Source organism: Pan paniscus, chromosome 2 (assembly GCF_029289425.2).
Source record: "Pan paniscus chromosome 2, NHGRI_mPanPan1-v2.0_pri, whole genome shotgun sequence".
NCBI lineage: Eukaryota > Metazoa > Chordata > Mammalia > Primates > Hominidae > Pan > Pan paniscus.
Window position 1 is genome coordinate 64,951,462 of NC_085926.1, and position 24,496 is coordinate 64,975,957.

General features: G+C 38.4%; 1 long non-coding RNA gene across 1 annotated transcript in view; it reads right to left on the reverse strand.

The window, feature by feature from the left end:
• Positions 1 to 884: 884 nt before the first annotated feature.
• LOC117979684 (uncharacterized) overlaps positions 885 to 24,496 on the reverse strand; it is a 149,065-nt gene continuing 125,453 nt past the window's right edge. Inside the window, exon 3 of the long non-coding RNA XR_004670592.2 lies at positions 885 to 4,155. This is a non-coding gene — a long non-coding RNA (uncharacterized LOC117979684). The remainder of the gene's footprint in view (positions 4,156 to 24,496) is intronic.

A 24,496-nucleotide genomic window follows, 5' to 3' on the forward strand; every position in this document is an offset into this window, starting at 1 on the left:
TGCCTTCTCCCATGATTGTGAGGCCTCCCCAGCCACGTGTAACTGTGAGTCCATTAAACCTCTTTTTCTTTATAAATTACCCAATCTCAGATATGTCTTTATCAGCAGCATGAAAATGGTCTAATAAAAGGTGTGAGCCACTGCTCTCAGCTCTGTTCCCCTTTTAGCTGGTTTTCATGGAAACCTCGTTCATAGGAACACACCAAATTAACACATACAGAGACCAGTTTGATTCAGATTGGGAGAAATGCATCGACTTCACCTATTTGTTTGCATCACATGCTGCCATGAACACCAATTGGTTAGTTTGGTTTATGTCAGGTGACTTCTATCTGAAAGCCAAAGGTGGTCTCAAGGTGGAAAATCCCCTCTTTGCCTATTGGTCCTCCAGTTTCACAAACACATAGGACCTTGTATTTGTCTGTATCATTTTCACTGGCACTGTGGTGAAGTATTTCCCCACTGGACTATTAATATCTTATTCTGCACTTGACCGTGAACTCCATGTGGATCCCTGCCCATCTTGGTCATAACTGCATTAATAACTGAATAAATCATAACTGAATTATTAATAGTCATAACTGAATTAATAAACGAATGGCATTAGAAACCAGTGACTGGGCTAACAAGAGCTCTCTGGGGCAAATACATTGGGTGATACATAATTTTTTTAAAAAATGGAGAAAATGTACAACAATTTATTTTCATCTTATAATTTTAAAATGTACATATTTACCAAGAATTATACTGTTTGGTTTCAACCACACTCAACCATTATGATTGAGGGAGAGTATGGAAACTGAAATAATAACAATGGAGTACAATAATAATAATGATCAGAGCTAAGATTTATGAAGGACTTGTGTGTCTGGCCCTGTGCTAGGTTTTGTTTATGTATTACCTCATATAATTGCCTCAACCAGTCTATGAGGTAGGTATCTCCACTTTATAAAATGAGGGGACTGGGAGCTGCCCATGAGGATTCCAATATGCCTGTGCTCTCAAACAGTATGCAGAGACTATACAGGAAGTTTCATTCATTCCTTCATTCAACAAATATCTGAGTATGTACTATTACTATCCTAGAACTAAATAGTGCAGATAATAAACAAAAACACATACCATCTCAATTCTTTTGGTGTTTATAGTATAGTAGGGGAGATAGATGTTAATCAGTAACCACACAAAAATGACAAATACACAGCTGTTTTAAGTGTTATAAGGGAGCAATGTATATCATTAGGAGAAATTGGTCCTAGGCAGCTTTATTGAGCTGAGACCTGAGGGAGGAGATGTTAACCAGAGAAGGAGAAGAACGAGAAGTGTTCAAGGAAAAAGGAAGAGCTGTGCAAAGGCCCTGTGGTAGAAGGAAACGTATGCTTGATGAGGGAATAAAAGCAAGCTATGAGAGTCTGGAACGTGAGAGCAAGAGACTGTATATAGCCAGAAAGGTAGGTGGGCCCTAGAGCAGTGGTTTTCAGACTTGAGTATATACATCTGAATCACTTGGAAGGCTTGTGAAAACACAATCTGTTGGACCCCTTCCCCAGAGTTTCTGACTCAGCAGATCTAAAGTGAGATGTAAGATGTTGAATTTCAAAACACACTACTGGGTGATGCTGATGTATTCCAAGACTACACTTTGAGAACCACTGCCCTAGACTTGGTAGCACCTGGTGAGCTATGGGGCCGATTTCTGACTGTGTCCTAAGAAGAATGAAAAATAATGGAAGGATTCTAAGCTTGGGAGTGACATGATGCAATTTACATTTTGAAAAATGCAGGGTAGAGACAAGATGGTAGAGAGGCCAGGGTGGATGCAGGTAGATCAGCCCAAGGGTAAGCTGCAGTGCTCAGAAAAGACACCATTGTGGCATGGCCTAAGGTGATGGCCGAGGAGGTAGACAGAGGTAGGTGGATTCAAGAGAGATTTAGTCGGTGAAATCAGTAGAACTTGGTGATGAATAAGGGGGTTAAGGGAGAGATTAGCTGTTTGGCTTCTGTGTGAGCAAGTAGACACAACAGTGGTGTTGTTCAGCGAGAGAGACCCTGGAAGAGGACCAGGCCTGGGAGAGAAGATCATGAGCTCAATCTTGGACATGCTGAATGCAAGGTACTTTCAAGGCATTCAAAAGATGGTAAGTAGACAGTTGATATATGGGTCTGGAGTTAAGGGCAAGATCAAGACTGGAGATAAAACCATGAGTCATCTGAGTATATATGCAACTTGAAACCACAGGGGTGGATGAGATCACTGGGTAGAGAAATTAGAGTAAGAAGAGAGGGCCTAGGACCTCCAACAGCTAATGGCTGGGTAAAAGAAACAGAACCTACAAAGAAGGACAAGGAACACTAGGAAAAAAAAAAACAGAGAGAATTGTGCCCAGAAATCAGGGAAAGGAAGAAACAGTAGGCAATAGTACCAGTGATGCTCGGATGACAACTAAGATGAAGACTAAAGAATGTCTGTTTAGGAATGTGGAGGTAACCATGGTGAGAGGTAATTTGGTGAAGAAGGAGAGGAGAAGTTGGGAGTTTAGGAATGTGGAGGTAACCATGGTGAGAGGTAATTTGGTGAAGAAGCAGAGGAGAAGTTGGGACTAGGCCACCACTGACATTGGGGGAAGAGAGTGTTTAATCTCCAACCTTCACTTAGTATTATTTTCAATATCCTTCCCTCCCAGTTATAGCCCAAACACGTTATTTTCCCTCCCTATTCACTGCCAAATGAATCAGAAGTTCACTCTCCTTTTTTTTTTTTACCTCCCACTTACTCTTCCTGCAACTCTAATTTGAATTATGGCCTATGAATATTTTTACTAAATATTACAATTTATCTATTTTTTATTTGTTTCAACACACAGAATAGTTGCAAAATTTTACCTGCTCTTAACAAGAAAGATATCATCTCTGATTTGTCACTAAAGGAGATCTCAAGAATATGAGGCTGTAGGTCCTGATCTTATTTCTCTCACTGGCCAATTAACTTTGGAGAATGGGCAATCATGGGACTATTTACTGACTAGACCAGAGTAATGTAAAGGCAATGTAAAGTTAAAGATCTCACAAGTCCTTTACTTATGTGAGAAGTCTGCCTAAGTGGGAAAACAATTTACTTTTCTAGTGCAAATCACTCTCTGCTCGACAGCAAATTTAGAATCTGGAATTCAGAGCCAGTTAAATCAGGACACAAACCTTGGATTTGTAACTTTCCACTGGTGCAAACTTGGACAAGATATTCAATATCTCTGAGGCTTATTTTTAAATTTATGATTTAAAAAGCATAACAATACATACCTTAAAATATAGTTGTAAAGTATTAACTGCTCAGCATACTTTGTGTTAAACAATTCCATTATAACAGAGTCACTCTAGTGGTGCTCAAGCAACCACAAAGGAAAAGAATAAGAAACAGTCATACAAGAAAGCATGTTTTCTAAATAATATCCTTAAATCCTGAATAATTTGTTTGGGCTTTTCTATATTAGCCCTTTTAAAACACTTTTAAATCTATTACACTTTCAAATTCATTCACCATGAATTGTGCCCTCTTCAACCATTATTGAACACATCCAAAAAGGGGTTTGTTGAAGGTGCTTTTCAAAATTCAATACTCATTTCAGGTAAATGTTTATTTTTTAAAACAATTTTTAATTAAGTAAAATTAAATACTCCAAAGTTTTTACTATTTAATTTCTGTTTAAATAAAAATAAGAAATTAGGTGGTTATAAAACAAGAGAGAAATACATGAATGGAACTAGTTGATTTAATTTAGCGTTGTGCAAATAAAACAAACGTATGAAAAAAACAGCAAGGAAATCACGGCCTAACACAGTTCCCTAGGGAAAAGAAGCAGAATAGACAATGGAAATGTATACCATTCATTCATTTTTTCATTCATTAAATCAGTTCTGAATACTTAGTAAAAGGCCCAGGGCTAGGATCAAAACCAAAATAAATAGCTTTCGTTGTTGATTTTGAATTTCCATCTTGCCAGGTACAGCCTTGACTCATTGTTGAAAGTAGATGTAGAGCTAGCAGGTTGGATGCCAAGGAGAAGAGAAGAGGTGTGCTTTATGTATGGGTTCCATGGAGCTCCAGTGGCACAATCAGTTAGTGCACGGTCCTTACATGTATGGATTCTCTGCAATTTGCTACAAGAAAAACAAATCATTACTGCATCAAAATTTCCACATTGAGTTTACCTGCCTAGGTCCAAGCCAACGGCAAGAGAAATGCCATTCAGAAAAAGTTCTCCATCCAGTAGCATCATTGATCAACTCACCAAAATAGTAATAATACTAATGATGACCACGATGATGATTGTGATGATGATGATATGAGTCTTTACCTAGTATTTAAAAGCAATGCACATGTATTTACCTGTGTTATCTCTTTCTCCCTGGCAAAAACCTCAGGGTAGGAAGACTATTATAATCTCCATTTTGTAGACAAGGAAACTGAAGATAGAATAGGTTAAGGAATTTGTTCAAGGTCACACCAGTATAAGTGGAAGGATAAGACCTAAAAGTATTTTTTCTATGGTGTTGCTCCCATTTTAAAATTAAATTGCTTTTGGCTCCAAAATAAATAACCCAATTTGTAGATTTTTTAAATTCTATATCCTTATTTGCCCTACCAAAGGACTCTTTGATGGTCATAATAATCACTACAAATCAAGGTTAAAACTACATTTCTCCCCCCAGCGCACCCCCTTTTCTGATCTACTCGGCAAAGCAGCTCAGTTTTCATCCTAGAAAACTAGCCTTCCCCAACACCTCTCCTGGCAGGGAAGCCCCATCTGATAGACCCTTGAGCGCTTTCTGTAAATTAATCACTCTGGATCCTGAAGCTCAGCAAAACTTTCTTAGTCTAACCCAAGAGCAGTAACTATTTCTCCCACCAAAAGAATGCTCTCCCTCACTGCCATAAAGGCCTCTGAGAATAGCCAAAAGGAAATGGCAGGACTGCTATTCACTCTGAGGTCATCTATAGCACTGGTGGCCTGTAGACCTGAGCAGAAAGGATATTCCTTCATTGGGGTAAGATTTTCTAGCCACAAACTTTTTGTTTTATTGTAACAATTTTTTTTTCAAGGACAGTATCATCTTCTTTAAGGAAGTTTTTGCCCTTCATGGGTCATTTCGAATTTTTGCTGAGACACAGCCTTGGCTAGCTCAGCATCAGATCCCTGTACCATCTGGGGGGTTATTTTTTAAATATAAGATCTAATCATTTTATGCTAAGGGGCTATATTCTTTGTGAAATTCTAAAGGCCAGTAAAACCACAAAGATCCTACTTTTCATTCAGCATAGGTTGCTGTGTCTTTAAACCAAAGGTATTCCTAGTTCAAAATGGAATAAACTTTTGAGAGCATTTATTATATTCAGCCTCTGTGCTTAAAGGTAATATATATAAACTATTGCTTTTATAATCCCTACACGAACTCTTGAATGTGAGAATTATTGTGAATTCCATTTTACTGATGAGAGCATGGTTAAGTAACTTGCTCCAAATATTGACAATTTTTGAAGCTAGTGATGGGTACACAGAAGATCACTGAGTTATTTTCTCTAATTTTGTTTATGTTTAAAATTGTTGATAATACAATGTTGTCATTGTTGTTGCTTTTATAGTAACTTTCCAGAAGACCCCTAGTTCATGAGTAGAGTCTGGGGTTTTAAACCCAAATCTATTAGCCTGCAAAGCCCAAGCTCTTAGACATGACCATACTGTTGAATATTGCCCAGTTGACAGTTTTAGCCAACGTCTACCTGATGCCAAAACAGCTTCCTAGAAAACCAAAACCCAAACCAAAGTCAGTCTATTTGATGTACTCAGCAGCAGGCAACCATCCTGAAATGATTCTTGGATCAAAATTCTTGAGTATATCAAATTACAAAAAGCATTTTCTTGGTGAAAATGCCTAATTTTCAGAGTAATCAAAGCTGCATCCTTACCACCAATAAGCTTTATTTATTTAGCATACCATTTGTGGTCTAAACAACCTCTCCTTAATGGGTATGTCAGGCCCAAGAACAGCAAAGATGGCATCTGGCTGCAATCTCAACATAAAATGAGCACCACATTGACTGTTTCCTGGTTATTTAGCCCTCAGCATGGAAATCCATCTTAAACAATGACTGGGGGATCTTTGAGCCTGGGTCTACATGATCTTTTTATTAAACACCTAACCAGCAATATGCAGCTCGTGTTTCTGTAACTGATCACTATTGCTTTTATGGCTTTATTCTCTTGTTTATTAAAGCGACACATAAAATATACTTGTTTTCTAAGTGAAAGCAACACATTTATTTTCTCCTGGTAAAATGTTACAAGACCCTGTGATACATCCTGCCATCCTTGAATATTGGGAAACCAGGCTTAAGATTTATCCTGACACCAAATCTCTAATCATAATTATGAATAATTTCTAGCTCCAACTATTGGAGACTTTGCCCCCATGCCTTGCCACTTCATTTTATCTTTGAGGAAACATGAGATTTCTCCCTCTTGCCAAAGTTTGGTTTAAGTGGACCTCAGACTTGCCTGAGGGATAGTTTCTGGAGAAGCATGGAGTTCTGGGAAGCCTCAGCCATCTCTCAGGGGAAAAGCATTGCTTAGTTTGTAAAAAGAAAAAAGAGAAACTTCTCTGCAGAGCTTAAGAACATAAGCTGAACTGGGGGAAAGGCTGTTGGGGTGTGTTCTTATCACAAAAATGGCTTATTCAGATAATACTTCTCAGCAGAGACCCCTCTGCAGCTATGGTATTTAAACAGAAGGAAAGCATTTTGATGCACTGAAGACGCTGATAAAGAAGTCATACAGCAACCGTTTCCTTGGCCAAATCCATTATTCCATAAACATCCACACCAGATATAAATGATTTATATATTGAAAAAATATAAAAAGCCTATCTACCTACCTCTTGCTAAAATAAATTACTAAAAATTGATGTATTTGAGCAAACCAGTTATCGCAGCACTAGAGAGAAAGATGTGAAGCTGAACAGAAGTTCACCCCACTCTATGCCCATCCCAGCCCCCACTACAGTGAACTTAAGCAAATAGGACCTTGTAATTCTCAGATTTGATTTCTTGATCCAGGAGTTTTTAATGCTTATCAAGCCCTACATCTCCTTTCTGTTATGAATATTAGACAACATAACCAACAGTTTGAAAAACATTACCATGATGACTTCACTACAAGATAGAGGAGAAATAGAGAAAATTAACTTAAAATAACATTTTAAAATATAAGTGCTCAGGCATGATTACACTAGAAACATACTGATCTGTGCATCCATTTATATAAAATCATTGTTGATTTTTGAAAAGTTAGAATACACACAGAACATTGTTCATTCCTTCACTTTCCATTTGACGGTTTGAAATAAGAACTAAGGACAATCATATATATATGCATAGAATTACCGTGAGTCTGACAGCTACAAACTTAAACCAGCTCAAAGTGAAATTTCCATGAGTGGTGCTGTCATTGTTGATTGGTGATATGATATTCTGAAATGGTGAACAATGCTTGGTAAAATTCTGAAGGTAGTCAACTACAACCTATCCTCTGTAGTTGCAGTCCTGAAAAATATAATAATACTAAAGCATTGCCTATATATCTATACCTATATCTATCAATCATGTAGTCTAGGCTATACATAAAATAAACATATGCAGGTTTTCAACCACATGAATGTCCAGCAGGACATCTGAAAGTCATCCAGGACTCAGGAAAATTTACTATTTTCTGTGTCTACTTCACATATTGTAGGATGCCTGCAACTTCCAGACTTGACTCATTAAATGACAGTAGTATCTCCCCAGTTGTGACAACCTAAATCACTCCCAAAGATTTCTGAAAAGCCTTCTGATAGTCATATTCCCTCTGAGAACCAATGTCTGATGGAAATATCAAGCCAACACTCTCCAACACTTTCCCACAGAATTTGTGCTGTGGTCCCCACAAGGGATGCCCTAGTGTCACTTTCTTCCCGGATACACCCTTTATCCCTTATAGAGCTCATACAGTCCCTCACCTTCAACATGGCCTGCCTTTAGCCTGCTGGCTGGACCAGAACTCTCCTACTTCTGAATTCCCATTACATTGATTATTTCTAGGGTTCATATCAACAACTAATTATCTGCTAACCCATGCTGATATTTAAAAGCCTTATGAACATGCCTTATTCTCCCAAATCAACAGAAAAGCCCTTCAAAGAAGTCTTTTTAGTATTTTCTATCTCCAAAGTGCTATGGAGGCACTGTGAGACCAAGGTTGAGTTAATAAAGCTTAAAGTTTGAGGAAATGAATTCCATACTTCTGGGATGTATGAAAATGTAAATGTGGAGCAATCCAGACTGCAACTCAAGCTTCCAAGTCATTTCTCCACCTAGATGTAATTCTCACTGTACAAATTTACACCCACTCTCATTCAGATTGCCTAATGGTGTTGCTCACACCCATTTTGACCATATTTTTATGACTTTCAGGAATTAAATCCATCTACCTTTTCTAAAGCAGTATTTCTCAAACTATACTCTGTGTATACTACCTGTGCAGAATCGACTGGAGATACCTGTTAAAAACAAAACAAAACAAAAACATTACTGGATGCTGTCCCCTGGAATCCATACTTTCAGAAACACTGCTCCGTCTAATGTGTATTCAACCAATTAAGCTAATTCCTTCATCTTAAAAACCATTCACTAATATTTCCTGAATGTGACTAGGCCTTTTCCATTAAATGGGGAATCCAGTCAAAATGATAAGGCAGCCTCTAAGTCCAACCTTATAATCCTGCAGACCACAAATCTCATGAAAACCAGGCAGGCCACAAGGGGTGGAATTATTCTGGTAGCTGACATTTAGTGATGCTGCCTAATTGATTTCAGGGCTTTGGCATTTGCCATTCGCCCGTTAGTTCATCAATATTTTGACTATGTCACTTATCATTTTGCTAGACAAGTTCTATATTTTATTCCCTGATATGCTCAAATACTCTGTGTGTGTGTGTGTGTGTGTGTGTGCGTGTGTATTTTTTTAAGTAAATTTGTGCCAAAATTCCATGAGGAGGCAATTGCGCAGGGGAAAAAAGTCAAGAATGTGAAATTCCCTGAATTATATTTCTTCTGTTGGATTTGAAACTCCAGGGGGCAATGACTATCTATCCTCTTTACTCCTATATCATCTTTCCCTTCTCGAGTCTGGCACATATTAATGATCTCTAAGAATGTAGAACTATTATTTGATCCAGCAATCCCACTGCTGGGCATCTATCCAAAGGAAAAAAATTACTATATTCAAAAGATACATACATATATTTGTTACAGCACTAAGTGCTGCAATATGGAACCAACCTTATTGTCTATCAATGGATAATTGGATAAAGAAAATGTGGTGTGTGTGTATATATATATACATACATAGGGGGTGCGGATGGGTATGTGTGTGTGTGTGTATATATATATACATATATATATATATAAAATCATTTTGCTAGACAAGTTCTATATTTTATTCCCCAATATGCTCAAATACTCTGTGTGTGTGTGTGTGTGTGTGTGTGTGTGTGTGTGTGTGTGTATTTTTAAGTAAATGTGTGCCAAAATTCCATGAGGAGACAATTGCGCAGGGGAAAAAGTCAAGAATGTGAAATTCCCTGAATTATATTCCTTCTGTTGGATTTGAAACTCCAGGGGGCAATGACTATCTATCTATCTATCTATCTATCTATCTATCTATCTATCTATCTATCTATCTATGGAATACTCTTCAGCTGTAGAAAAGAATGAAATCATGTCTTTGCAGAATCATGGATGGAACTGGAGGTAATTATCTAAGTGAAACAAGTCAAACACAGATAGACAAATATCACCTGTTCTTACTTATAAGTGGAAGCTAAATAATGTGTACATGTAGATGTAGAATGTGGAATGATAGGCAATGGAGACTCAGAAGGGTGAGGGAGTGGATGATGAAAAATTATTTAATGAATACAATGTAAGTTATTCGAGTGATGGATACCCTTTATAAAAGTGTTGATTTCATCACTATGCAATCTATGCAAGTAACAAAAGTGTACTTATACCCCAAAAATTTATTGAAATTAAAAAATAAAAAATAAAAGGCAAATGTAAGTATGGTTTGTTAAAAAAATGTATGGAATGAATGCATCATTCATATAAAATATATGGACTGAACACTCAACATTAATGATGAGTGATAATTCATTCATTGGATAAATATTTGTAAATTTCCTACTGTGTGGATTTAGCTCTGCAATGCCACTGCCACTGTTCATAAGAAGTTAAGCATCTTAACAATAACAACAGCTACATTAACAGAGTATTTAATCTGTCAGGTGCTATTCTGTGTATTTCACAGACATTACTCATTTAATCCTCAGAAACCCCAAGGAGGCAGGCACCACTATTCCCATTTTGCAGATAAGAAAGTTAATTCTTAGAGAAGTGAAGTGTCTTTCCCCTTATAAGCAGAAAAGGCAGAATTCCAGCCTAGATTTGTCGGCCTCCAAAGACTGTGCTCTTAACCACACCACCCTTCTATTCTTAGTTGGATGATTGGAGGTGGGGTTACAATAAAAGACAATGATCAAAGAACTTGGGGTCCCAGAGACATACATGATGAAGTGTCACAGGGCTATTGGTAAGGGTACAAGGGATGAATTCAGAGCCAGGAGTGACAATAGAAGGTGGCAATGGAGGTGTAGGGGTTGAGGTCACTCTTGGAAGGAGAGTGGGGTATCTCCTGTAAAATGAGGCATTCCAGGGATGGAGGCTAAGGAGGAGGCAGCACTGTACCCTCCAAGCACACAGGTTGGAGTAGAAACCCATGGAGAAGAAACATACAGACTCAGGAGTATATGACTCAGGAGCTTGTAGGAGATTTAGCTGGAAGCAAACCACACCAGGGAAGCCCACACAGCCCCCTGCACTGATGCCTCAGGAGTGTCCTGCAAAGAATTCTCATGTTCCTCACACAAGCCGGTCTCCTTTGTTCTCTAGCTCAGCCAACAAAACCCTGTGAGTCATGCCCTGGCCCCCTCATATCTTTCTTAGCCAGTTGTCTGCAGACACTCAGGAAGGAGGACAGATGAAAGATGAAATTACCTATCTGGGTTTCAGGGCAGGCTGGGCCAACTGTGATAACTGATAGGGAAACCTCTGGAATTCAGGTTCAGTTTGGAGAGTCACCAGGAAGTGGATTACAGCTAATGAGAGGTTATATGACTCAACTCCAGTACCATGCGCAGGAACAGTGGGAACGGAGGCAATGGCTAATACAGAACTACTCGCTTGGTGGGCTGGGAACACTTACCTGTGGTCCTCGTCTCTTCCTTGAATCTAGGGAGCTATGGCTGCCATTTCTCCTCCCTGCCTCCTCCCCAGGAAGAAATGGTCTTCAGCCTCCTCTCTCAGGCCTGTTTGAGAAACAGGAGTAGGAGACCCTGCATAGGTATCATGACTGTGTAGGTTTGTGAGCCCTTGTCAGGCTCTGCACAACAAGTTGAATTCCTTGCTCACCAAGAAGTAACACTTATCCTCTAGTAAAAAAAAAAAATTTGAGACAGAGTCTCGCTCTGTCACTCAGGCTGGAGTGCAGTGGCGTGATCTCAGCTCACTGCAACCTCCGCCTCCTGGGTTCAAGAGATTCTCTCTTGCCTCAGCCTCCTGAGTAGCTGGGACTACAGGCACCTGCCACTACACCCAGCTAAATTTTGTATTTTTAGCAGAGACAGGTTTCACCATGTTGGCCAGGCTGGTCTCGAACTCCTAACCTCAAGTAATCCACCTGCCTCAGCCTCCCAAAGTGTTGGGATTACAGGTGTGAACCATCACACCCAGCCCTCTAGTAAAATTCTTTAAGTGAAATTTAACATAAGATTGAATGATAAATGCCCAGGGGAAAGACACCAAATCTATATGCCAGACCCAGTGCTAAACACTTTACCTGGAACCATCTAGTATAATCATGATTATAACAACCCTATAAGGCAGGTGCCATGATCATTCTTATTTACAGATGAGAGAACTGAGGCAGAGCAAGGATAAGCACATCTGATTCTGCTACAATGCACGTTTGTTCCAACATGGTTGATGCGTGTTATGAGCCATGCCATCCTCAACTGGTGCTACAACTTTCCCTAGGATTCCAGATAACCAGCTCCTGCCACTTCACAGTAGCTGGCAAGTTGCAACCCTTTCCACCTCACTTCCACAGGCAAACCCTAGGTCTTTTTCCAGGTGGAGTGCCATATTTATTGCTGTATTTATGGTTTTTTTTAGCTATTTATCAAGTGTAAAGTTGTCTACTGGTTTTTTTTTTTAGTGTTAAATTAAATTTGGCCTAAAGCTGTCTCCATATCTTGAGTCCATATGTATCAAAATGCAACCTAACTTACAAGTATATTCTTGTGACAAATAGCTGAGTCTCAGCCCATCATAGTGGCTGAGCTTCAGCCAATTACAGGCTGCCAAATGATCACACCATGTCAAATAAGGCAAACTACCAAACTATAACCAATCAGGCTATTGTTACACCTCACTTCCTTACTCTGTCTATAAATACTGACTGCCCCCCACATGGCTACATGAAGCCTTCTCAAGCTCTCCTGTGTAACAAGTCAAATCCCTTGCTCACCAAGAAGTAACACTCATTGTCTAGTAAAATTACTTAAGTCAAATTTTGGGGGCTTCCCAAATCATGAATCATTCTTTGCTGAAATAAACTCTACTAAATTTAATTTATCTAAAGTTTTTCTTTCAACATTAGGTTTCTTTTTTTTTTTTTAACATGTCATTGAAAAAGTGGTTTTGTGTTGTGCCCTGAGCCCCATTTTCCTCATAAGCTCTGTGGTTTGTATTGCCCAATTTAGCATAATGCAGTGATTTTATGGAACATACATGTTGTGTTAAAGAATAGCTATTTGCCAAGGTTACGTGGCTAGGTAGTGGCCCAGCAGGGATTCAAACAAAACTTGCTAGGGAACCCAGCCTAGCTTCTTAATCCCTGTATCTTCCTGCATTGGTACACATGTTCTCTTTTAATCTTCACAGCAGCCTTAAGAGGTCTTATTATTCCTATTACACAGTTGAAGAAATTGGGATTCAGAAATTAATACTAAAAGCTTCAATGGAATTAACCAAACATGGTAACTGAAATTTACACTCAAGTCTGTTTGCTTCTGAAGCACTTACCCAAACCAGGACTTCAGCAGTCTGTATAAATAGTAAGGGTTTGTGCTAAAGGGATAATGCCACAGGTCTACGCAAATCTTCATTGACAGTTACCAATTCGGCTCTTCTTGACTGGGTAAAGAATGAGTCCTCGACATCTAGAGCCATTATCTGAACTATTTATCCATTCCCTTGCTTCTTTGCTGTTGCTTTTGTTCATTCATCCAGTCCTTCATCAAGTATTGAGTCCACAGATATCATATACCTAACGTTTAGATCTTAAGTATTGCTTTAGAGCTGCCTTCTATAATTCATGCCCCACCCGATCAAGTAGAAGGTTCTTTTATTAATAGCACCCTTTGTCTCCCTTCCCCAGTACTTACCACTAGCAATGATGGTATGATTATTTGTAAAGAGTTCTTGATCATCTTCCCCCCTGTGATGGTACATTCAACGAGAACAGAACACGTCAGCATCCAGTGCCATAACCTGACAAATAGTAGCTGCTCAATAAATCCTTCACTGTTTTACCAATGACCTTAGATCTGGCACTGATAGAAAAAGAAGCCCACAGAACATCTTCAACCTAGACAAGTGCCTCTTCAACAAATAAAGTTTTAAAGGTTATTGAAATTCTTGAACTAGAAGGATATATCCCTGCAGTGAGTTCAAGGAAGGACTATAAAGAAAAAGTAGCTGACAGACAGAAAACTGATCCACAACAACTTCTATAAACGGACCATGAAATAATCTGGTTCCTTGGTCTTATATTTGTTTCTGGATGGAGTCCCAGGCAGGGAAGATAACCTTCGCCTCAGAACAATGTGGCGCATCATCTGTAAATGTAATGAGATGATGAATTATTCCAATGTCATTATGCTCATGATTTATGGAGAGACATTATCTGCTAAAAGCCCAGGCTGAAGGAATATTGATTTCACTTTTACTGAGACAGCCATTTAAAACTTTTTAAAGACAGCAAATCATTGCTTAAAAGACCAACTTCAAAAAGGCCACTTTCAAACTGTTCGGTGGGGAGTGGTGGGGAAGCAGAAATGGTGATGCGGCTCCTTTAAGACCCAGCTGAGCAAAGTTAGGTCCTCCTGCTCTATATTCTCCAGCAACACCTTGTACTTCTCCTTTGCAGCACTTGGCTGCATGCACAGGATTTAATACCAGATTATTCTTTAGAAACCTTAGAGGTTCAAAGCTGAATTTTATTTTGTCTGGGGAAATCATTTTCTGTCCTTGATCCCAATTTACTTTGAAATCCAGGCCAGGTGCAGTGGCTCCCACCTGTAATCCCAGCACTTTGGGAGGCTGAGGCAGGTGGATCACCTGAGGTCAGGAGTTTGAGACCAGTCTTGCCAACATGTTGAAACCCCGTCTCTACTAAAACTACAAAAATTAGCCAGGCGTGATGGCGGGCACCTGTAATCCCAGCTACTCGGGAGGCTGAGGTAGGAGAATCGCTTGAACCTGGGATGCAGAGGTTGCAGTGAGCCAAGATTGCATCGCTGCATTCCAGCCTGGGTGACAGAGTAAAACTCCATCTCAAAAAAAAAAAAAAAAAAGAGAGAGAGAGAGAGAAATCCAGAGGCAGCAGGTTGGTGCTATTTGGTGGTAGTAGTGGTGGTGATAGAGAATTCTTTCTCACTTAGATGAAATAACACTATTTTCTAAATCACATACTCTTATGCTGATAACCAATTAGGCTTCCCCTAGAATACAGAAAGACCGTACATAGTGAATTTTTTAAAAGGGAGAAATGACAATATGGAACAGGATGGTAGATTTGGATCCATGCTAGTGAATTGGAAGAAATATTTTTTCTGTAGCATTTTATACTCTACGGCTTGGTTTTCTAACACAAAAAAGGATGGATGTAAATTAATATGTCAGGCACTTAGTAACCATATTTATTTAATCCTCCCAACAAGTTTTCAGAATAGCACTGATTGTCTTGTTTCATAGATAAGGAAACTGAGGCCTGGGGATGGTAAGTCCAAGTTTATAATAATGGTTGGCAGTACCTGAATTTGAACCAATGGCTCCTATTTCTTTTTTCTTTCTTTCTTTCTCTCTCTTTTTTTTTTTTTTTTTTTTGAGATGAAGTCTCACTCTGTCACCCAGGCTGGAGTGCAGTGGCATGATCTCGGCTCACTGCAACCTCTGCCTCCCGGGTTCAAGCAATTCTCTGCCTCAGTCTCCTGAGTAGCTGGGACTACAAGTGCCCGCCACCACGCCCGGGAAATTTTTTTGTATTTTTATATTTTTAGTAGAAACGGGGTTTCACCATGTTGGCCAGGCTGGTCTTGAACTCCTGACCTCATGATCCACCCACCTTGGCCTCCCAAAGTGCTGGGATTACAGGCGTGAGCCAGCGCGCCTAGCCAGGACTCCTATTTCTAAACTGAGTTGGCTTCTAATCCCAAACTTAACAGCACATGGTCTGAAGACTAAAATTTTCTCCACGGTTGAGAACGCCTGATCAACACAGAACTGCTCGCTCTTCCCAAGAAACCCCTTCCTGCCTCTCGGTTCATAAGATCAGATGTTCTCAGCCATGGAGAAAATTTTAGTCTTCAGACCATGTTGTTTTAAGTTTGAGATTAGAAGCCAACTTTTTTTTCCTCCGCTTGGTCAATTATGCATAGCTTTTACTCCTTGTTTTTCTTTAAGGCTAGTCAGCTGAATAAATATAATCCCTTCTTGGTCTTGTATACCAGATATTAATTCCTTTTTTCCTAGGTTAGGATTCTCTACCATAAAATGAACATCCTGAAGTTGAAGGGGATCTTATAAAGACTCTACCTTAGGCACCACAATTTGGTTATGCATGGGCTGAATATAACCCCAGATGTGTTTTTTGTTATTGTAGTTTATTTAGTTTTCTTTTAGCTAGCATATTCTCTTATATATATATAAACTTACATGTAATTCACATATGATACAATTCACCCTTTTACAAAGTGTAAAATTCAATGGTTTTTAGTATATGTACAAGGTTGTGTAACCATCACTATAGTCCATTTTAGAACATTTTTATCACTCCCAAAAGAAACCCTATGCCAGTGAATAGTCACTCCCCATCTACCTTAGCTAAATCCCACAGGCCTAGGAAATGACTAATCTAATTTCTGTCTCTATATATTTGCCTATTCTGGATATTTTACATAAATGAAATCTTACAATATGTGGGCATTTTTGACTGGTTTCTTTCACTTAACAGCATGTTTTCAAGGTTTATCTATGCTGTAACATGTTATAATTTTTAATGGCCTAATAATATTCCATCATATGGATATACCACATTTTATTTGCCCTTTCTTCAACTGATGGACATTTGGGGGTTTCTCCCCCACTTTTTGGCCATTATGAACGATGCTGCTATCAACATTTATATGTACACAACTTTTTGTGTGAATATGTTTGCATTACTCTTGGGTATACATCTAGGAGTGGAATTGTTAGATCATATAGTAACTCTAAGTTTAAACTTTTGAGGAACTGTCAGACTACTATTCAAAGCAGCTTCAAAATGTTAAAGTCCCTTCGGTAGTGTATTAGAATCCTGATTTCTCCACATCATCATCAACACGTTATTATTTGTAATTTTTATTATACCCATCTTAATGGGTGTTAAGTGGTAGCTCATTATAATTTTAATTTGCATTTTTCTGATAACTAATAATGTTGAGCATCCTTGCATGTGCTTATTGACATTTTGTATATATTTTTTGGAGAAATGTCTATTTGCATCTTTACCCATTGTTTAATTGGGTTGTCATTTTATTGTTGAGTTTTAAGAGCTCTCCATATGATCTAGGTAAAAGTCACTTATCAGATATATGATTTGCAAATATTTTCTCCTATTTCGTGGGTTGTCTTTTTACCTTCTTGATGGTGTCCTTTGAGTGAGACAGCTTTTAATCATGATTAAGTCCAAGTTATTTATTTTGTTGTTGTTGCTTGTGCTTTTGGTGTCACACCTAAGAATCCATTGCTTAGCAAAGTTACAAAGATTATTTTATTCTAAGAGTTTTGTAGTTTTAATTCTTACCTTTAGATCTGTGACCTATTTTGAGTTCATTTTTGTGTCAGATGTGAGGGAAACGGCCAACTTAATTCTTTTGCAGGCAGATATCAAGTTTCCCAGCATCATTTGTTGAAAAGATTATTCTTACTACCATTTAATTCTTCTGATGCCTTTGTAGAAAATCAGTTGACTATAAATGTGGTGTGTTATTGCCAGACTCTCGTTTCAACTCCACTCATGTATATGTTTATCCTTATGCCAGTACCAGACTGTCTTGATTACTGGCATTGTAGCAAGTGAATCCACTTGCTACATTTTTGTAGCAACAAAATATGAATCCACTAACATTTTTCTCATTTTTTCTAGATTGTTTTAGCTGTTCTGGGTTCCATGAATTTTCATATAAACATTAGGATCACCTTGTCAATATTTGCAAAAAAAAAAAAGCTACTTTGGATCTTGAAAAGGATTGCATTGAATCTATGAATCATTTTGGGGAGTAATGACATCTTAACAATATTAAGTAATTCAATCCATGAACATGGGATGACTTTCTATTTATTTAGGTTATCTGTAATTTCTTTCAACAGTGTTTTATAGCTTTCAGAGTATAAATTTTGACCTTCTTTCATAAAGTTATTTCTCAATATTTTACTCTTTTGATGCTATTGTAAATGGATTTAATCGGTTAATGTCATTTTCAGTTTGTTCACTGCTACAGTGTGCAAATACAGTTGATTTTTGAATATTGATCTGTGTCTTGCAAACTTGCTGAACTCATTTATTAGTTTTAATAGTTTCTTTAGAGTTTTCTATATACAAGATCATGTCATCTGCTAATACAAGTAGTTTTACTTTTCCTTTTTAATTTGGATGTCTTTTATTTCTTTTTCTTGCCTAATATCCCTGACTAGAACCTCAAGTATAAGGTTGAGATAGCATAAGTGGATATTCTTGCCTTGTTTTTGATCTTGGGGGGAAAGCTTTCCATCTTTTACCTTTAGATATACTGTCAGCAGCTGGGCGCGGTGGCTTACGCCTGTAATCCCAGCACTTTGGGAGGCTGAGGCGGGCAGATCACTTGAAGTCAGGAGTTCGAGACCAGCCTGGCCAACACGATGAAACCCCATCTCTACTAAAAATAGAAAAAATAGCCAGGCATGGTGGTGCGTGCCTGTAATCCCAACTACCTGGGTGGCTGACACAGGAGAATTGCTTGAACCCGGGGGGCAGAGGTTGCAGTGAGCCGAGATCATGCCATTGCACTCCAGCCTGGGCAACAGAGTAGGACTCTCTGTCTCAAAAAAAATTAAATAAATAAATACATAAATAAACTGTTAGCTGTGGAGTTTTTGTACGTGCCCTTAGTCAGGTAGAGGAAATTCCCTTCTATTCTTATTGCTTTTGTTATGAAGGGATCTGGAATTTTGTCAAATACTTTTTCTATATCTATCAAAATGCTTATATGTTTTTTGTTCTTGATTCTACTGATATATTATATTAATTGATTTTTAGATGTCAATCCAAACTTGCATTCCTGGGATAAATCTCACATTGTTATGGAATATAACCCCTTTTATATATTATGGAATTCAGTTTGTTAGTATTTGGTTGAATATTTTGTGTCTATATTCGTAAGAAGTATTGGTCTGTAGTTTTCTTGTGATGTCTTTGTCAGATTTTAGTATCAGAGTAATGCTGCCCTCATAGACTGATCTGGGAAATGTTCTTTTCTCTTCTATATTTTGGGAGAATTTGGTGAATAATTGATATTAATTTTTTAAGTTTTGGTAAAATTCACCAGTGAATTCATCTAGTTCTGGCTTTTTTTTTTTTTTTTTTTGTAGGAACTTTGTTACTCCTGAATTCAATCTCTTTGTGTTTTATGGATCTAATCAGCTCTCCTATTTCTTCTTGAGTAGTTTTTGTACTTTGTATATTTCTAGGAATTTGTCCATTTCATCTGGGTTATCTAAGTTGCTGATATACCATTGTTTATAATATATGTTTGTAATCATTTTTATTCTGTGAAGTTAGTGGTAATAACCTCTCCTCCAATCTTTAATTTAGCAATCAGTGTCTTCTCTCTGTCTCTCTTTTTTTCATGATCAGACTCGCCAAAGGGAGCTTGTCAACTTTGTTGCTCTTTACTAAGAAGCTTGGGCATGCCCACAGTTAAACTGGGATGAGAGTGTTTTTAGTAGGGCTCTCTTTCACTGTCTCTTTTTCTGAACTTTCTGTTAAGCTGTCTGCTTCTGTTGGTATCACACCCAGCTGTTAGGCTCCACTAATTGCTGATTCACTGCTCTATTATTTTTTGGCAATTTCCTGGAGCATAAAGTGCCCCATAGTCTGATGCAAATAAATTCAGGCCCCCTTTGCAAGGGTAGGCTTTAAATCCAGTCTTTGAGGTTTGTTCTGATCCAAGTAAGGCTCTTCTTAGCTTTTTCCCTGGTTCTCTTCAATAAACTAGTTGGTCTATAGTTTAGTTTGTTGTTCTCATGTTGCAACCAGCCTCCTTACCACGAAAAATCTCCAAGTTTTTGAGATCACCCTTAGGCTTGAACTTTCTTTACCACACTTTCTTCCAAATAAAGTCATTTCCTATGAGGAAGACTTCAGAACTCTGTTCTTATACCTATCTCCCTTGGCAAAACATCTGTACCTATTCTATGGAGCTAGGATTGGGAAGAGCGGCTCATTTCTCTTGAAGAGACACTCCTGCTTTATGAGCAGGACACTGAGTGAGGGAAGTAGCCTCTGGTCTTCTGGACTAGCCTTTGCTGGCAGCTGGCCTAAAACCTCTACCTATGAGAGATCTGGGTTGAGTGTCATCTGAGCTATAGTGTTCTCAGCTTGCTATAACTGAGTAGAGCCTCTGTCCTGTGATTGCCAGCTGAGTAGAGAAAGGGAATCCCCCAACCTCTCATTCACACTTACCTGGAATTTAGCCTCTGTATCACAGAGCACAGGAGAATCAGAAATGCTAAAAACCTGCCCCTCCAGGGAAGATTCTACACCACTTGACTTGGAGCTTAGAGAGGAGGGTACCCTATCTTCTTGGCCACATCTTTTTGGAATGGAGTTTCTGCCACATTGAACTGTGGGGCAGGGGAGGGAGGATAGGGAGAGAGTAGGTCATGACTCAAATGCTACAGATGCTCATTGTTCTTAATAAGATTTAGTCGATTTAAAAAAATATTTCATCATCTGCTATATGCCATTATAACAATTTCAGAGACTTTAGCTTCTTAAAAAAAATATTTTTTATCAATTATGGTTGTTCCACTGGGCAGAGAGCCACAGAGCTCCTCACATTGTCATTTTGGAAGCAGATTCTAAGTTTGATTTCAAATACCTTTAGTCACAGCAGTTACTATCCAGTTGACCACCTGGCCTACTACACCCTATTATCTTATGACAGGATGCTTCTCATATTCTTTTGTAAAATCCTTTCCAAAATAGCCATGAATCTCCCAACTCTATACTCAGCCCCTGCTTTATTTCTTTAATAGTGTACATCCCTTTTTACCTTATATATTTATAGCTTTGTTCATTTTCTGTATTCCCTCTCTAGTATATGAGCTACATGAGAGCAGAAATTTTGCCTCTATCGTTCACCAGTGTATAACCAGAACCCAGAACATGCCTGACATTTGTTAAATGTTCAGTATATATTGAATGTACTTTGATTACTATCTCTCCATCTGTGGCTGACATGATGAGTTGTTTTCCAACAGCATTCACTTCTTCTTTAGGAGGCACTAATGACATCCAGAAAAAAAAAAAAAAAAAACCTTTCCCAGGCACCCTTGCAGCTATATGTAGCTATGTAACCAAATTTTGACCAATGAGTTAAAATGGAAGTATTATGTGGAACATCTAGTGAGCCTCTGCTTTAGTTTCCTGTGGCTGCTATAAGAAATCACCATGAACTTGGTGGTTTAAAACAAAAGAGATTTATTATTTTACAGTTCTAGAGTTCAGAAGTCCAAAATTAGTTTCGCTGGGCTGAAATCAAACTGTCATCAGGGCATGCTCCCTTTGGAGACTCTAGAGAGGAATTCATCTCCTTGCATTTTCCAGTTTCCAGAGCTGCATTACTTGTCTCCTTTCTCTATTTTCAAAGCCAACAGTGTCGTATCTTACTTTGGTCATCATGTTGGCTACTGTCTCCGCTACAATCAAGTCTCCCTCTCCCTCCCTCTTACAATGACACTTGTAGTTGCATTATTCTTGCCTGTGTAACTGAGGATAAACTCTCAATTTGAAGATCCTTAATTTAATCACATCTGCAAAGTCCCTTTTGCCATATAAGGTAATATTCACAGGTTGTAAAACTTAGGACATGGATGTCTTCAGGGACCATTATCCAGCCTCCTGCAGCCTCCTGCTGGTCAAACTCAGCATGTAATGGCTGGAACTCCAGCAGCTACTTGGAGCATGAGGATGACGGCCACAGCCTAGGGATGGCTTCGTGTAAAACTAGGAGGAATATGGAACCCTAAAGAGTTTTGGACCCCACCATAACCACTCTAAATTGGCACTGTAATTTTGTTTAGCCAGTAAAATGTGGGAGAGTCTAGGTGGTTCTCTTTCCAAACCTAGTCCTCCAGAGGCCTTGCAACTTCTGCTTTCTCTTAGAACCCTAAACCCTATCTGGGAACATCTAGAATAGTCTATTGAAAGATGAATGACATGTGATCCAGTCACTGCATTGCCCTAAGACAAGAGCTGGACAATCACCAGGTATGTGACTGAGGCCATCCTATACCAGGCAGCCCCAGCCAATCTGCCAGCTAATCACAGACGTGTGACCAAGGCCAGCCAAGATCAGCCAAACCTGGCTCAGAGCAGCAGAATTGCCCAGCCAACCCACAGACCCTTAAAGAATAATAAATTATTATTATTCTACACCTCTGTAGTTTGTTACACTACAATAGCTCATTGATAAAGCTGCCAAAAAGAATAGCATCAAAATGTGTTATATATATAAAATATAAATCATCTGGAGATTATATGCAATTTTGAATGATCTTTTACTTTTTACTTCATCTAAATATGATATGCATAAACTATTGATATACAAGATAATTTTTAAATAACATGAGTAAACTTTTAAAATTTTGAATAGATATGTACTTAAATTAATGTATATTCGAAAACACTTGTTTTCTTTTCTTTTTGCTAACTTTCATTTTAGGTTCAGGGGTACATGTGTAGGTTTGTTAAACAGGTAAACTTCTGTCACAGGGGTTTGTTTTACAGATTATTTTTTCACCAGGGTACTAAGCCTAGTACTTAATAGTTAATTTTTTCTGATCCTCTCCTTCCTCCCACCCTCTACCCTCAAGTTGGCCCCAGTGTCTGTTGCTCCTCTCTTTGTGTCCATGTGTTCTAATAATTTAGCTCCCACTTATAAGTGAGAACATTTGGTATTTAGTTTTGTGTTCCTGCATTAGTTTGCTAATAATAATGACCTCCAGCTCCATTTATGTTCCTGCGAAGGACATGATCTTGTTCTTTTTTTATGGCTGCATAGCAATCCATGGTGTACATGTACCACATTTTCTTTATCCAGTCTACCGTTGATGGGCATTTAGGTTGATTCTATGCCTTTGCTATTGAAAAACACTTGTTTTCTATGCACAATAGTCACATGAAATTTTTGCCCTAAATAAACTTTTTAAGGCAAATAAGTATCCCATTTAGAAAATATTAAACAATGGTACGGGTGGTAAGCAGAAATAGTAAAATCTATGAAATTGTGAAATGAATACCTGAGGTCTGGGAAGCATTGTAAGAAGGTAGCTGACCTAAAGTTGGCTGGGACACTTAAAGCTTTACCAAGGCACCTTATCTAAGCATTTGGCAATTCTTGGAGTATACTGCCCTGAAGGAATTTTTATTCTAAGTCTGGGGCAACAAAACTAGTTTGAGGCAGGTTGATGGGATGAAAAAAATTTGTCAGATAAATTCAATTTTGCAGGCCTAGCTTATATCTGTATATATGCAGACATACATTACTTAGTGTTTACACAGAGTCTTATCTCAGGATCTCAGTACCCTTCACAGGCTTTAATTAAACACCACAATACCCCTGATGAAACAGCTATTATTTTAGATGGGTAAATTGAGACACTCTTAATCAAGGCTCCTGAAAATGATGAGGCAATCTGCCTAAGGACAAACAGGAAATGATTATCTAAGCTGTGAACAGAAGCTGCTAGTCTTTCTCTTTGGTTCAGACTTTAACCACCTAACCACAGAGCCTGAGGGAGGAGAAAATTGCCTGCTTTCAACTGTTTCTCAGAGTAGTGTGAGATTGTCTCTCTCCCTGCACCTTACTCTTATTAAAGAAGGAAAGAAGTTGCTTGCTTGCCCTTTTCTTTTCTTTTTCGGTCACAGATAAATAAGCTCCTTGTTCCTTTCCAGGGAGAGTATATCCCAAACAAAGACCTTTTTCACAAGTGTTTTGGAACTACCTACCTGTTGCATTGAGGCAGACACCAAGAGTTTCTGCTTTTAGGGAGCATTTTAATCCCTTATCTTAAAAAGCTTTGTCAGCATCAACAGGCTTGAAGCTGTGTGTTTTCCCTGCCAAGGGGAACAATTCTCAGCCAAACATAATATTAGGCTCATTTAGACTTCCCAGAACCTTGGGTTCAAATCCTGCCAGGTTTCATCTTGGACCCTTCATCTCTTCACATTAGATAAATGTAGCAGAAGACAGTTTACATGTCAGATTTCTTGGCCAAGATTTTGGAAGTCAATGATCTAATTTAAAAGTCTTGGTTCTCTGAGAAAAGTTGTTGAGTTTACTTTGGATCATGAGATCAAAGCTAAATACTGCTAGTTAAGCACCTCTTTAAAAGGACTAATAATATTTTCTTTTGGAAGTTTTTGCCAGGTTTTTAAAAAATGGCAGCTGTACATGAATGTTGTCTAGATTATCAGATAAGTTTTTTTGTATTGTTCACCTTACACTGAAACACACACATACACACTTGAATTATTCTTAATATACATTATTTACTTGTATCTTTTGTTAGATGATCATAGCAACCTAGAACCATTGATTCATGGAGTTTCTAGCAAAAGGTCATTAGGAACTAATGGAAGTGTTAGGAGGAAGATGAGCTGCGTTTTGATGATGATTATTCACATGACTTTCATTGACTTTGAAGAAGTCTCTGGATGAAGCTGGATGAAGACTGACAATCACTGCCCATCTTATACAGCAACTG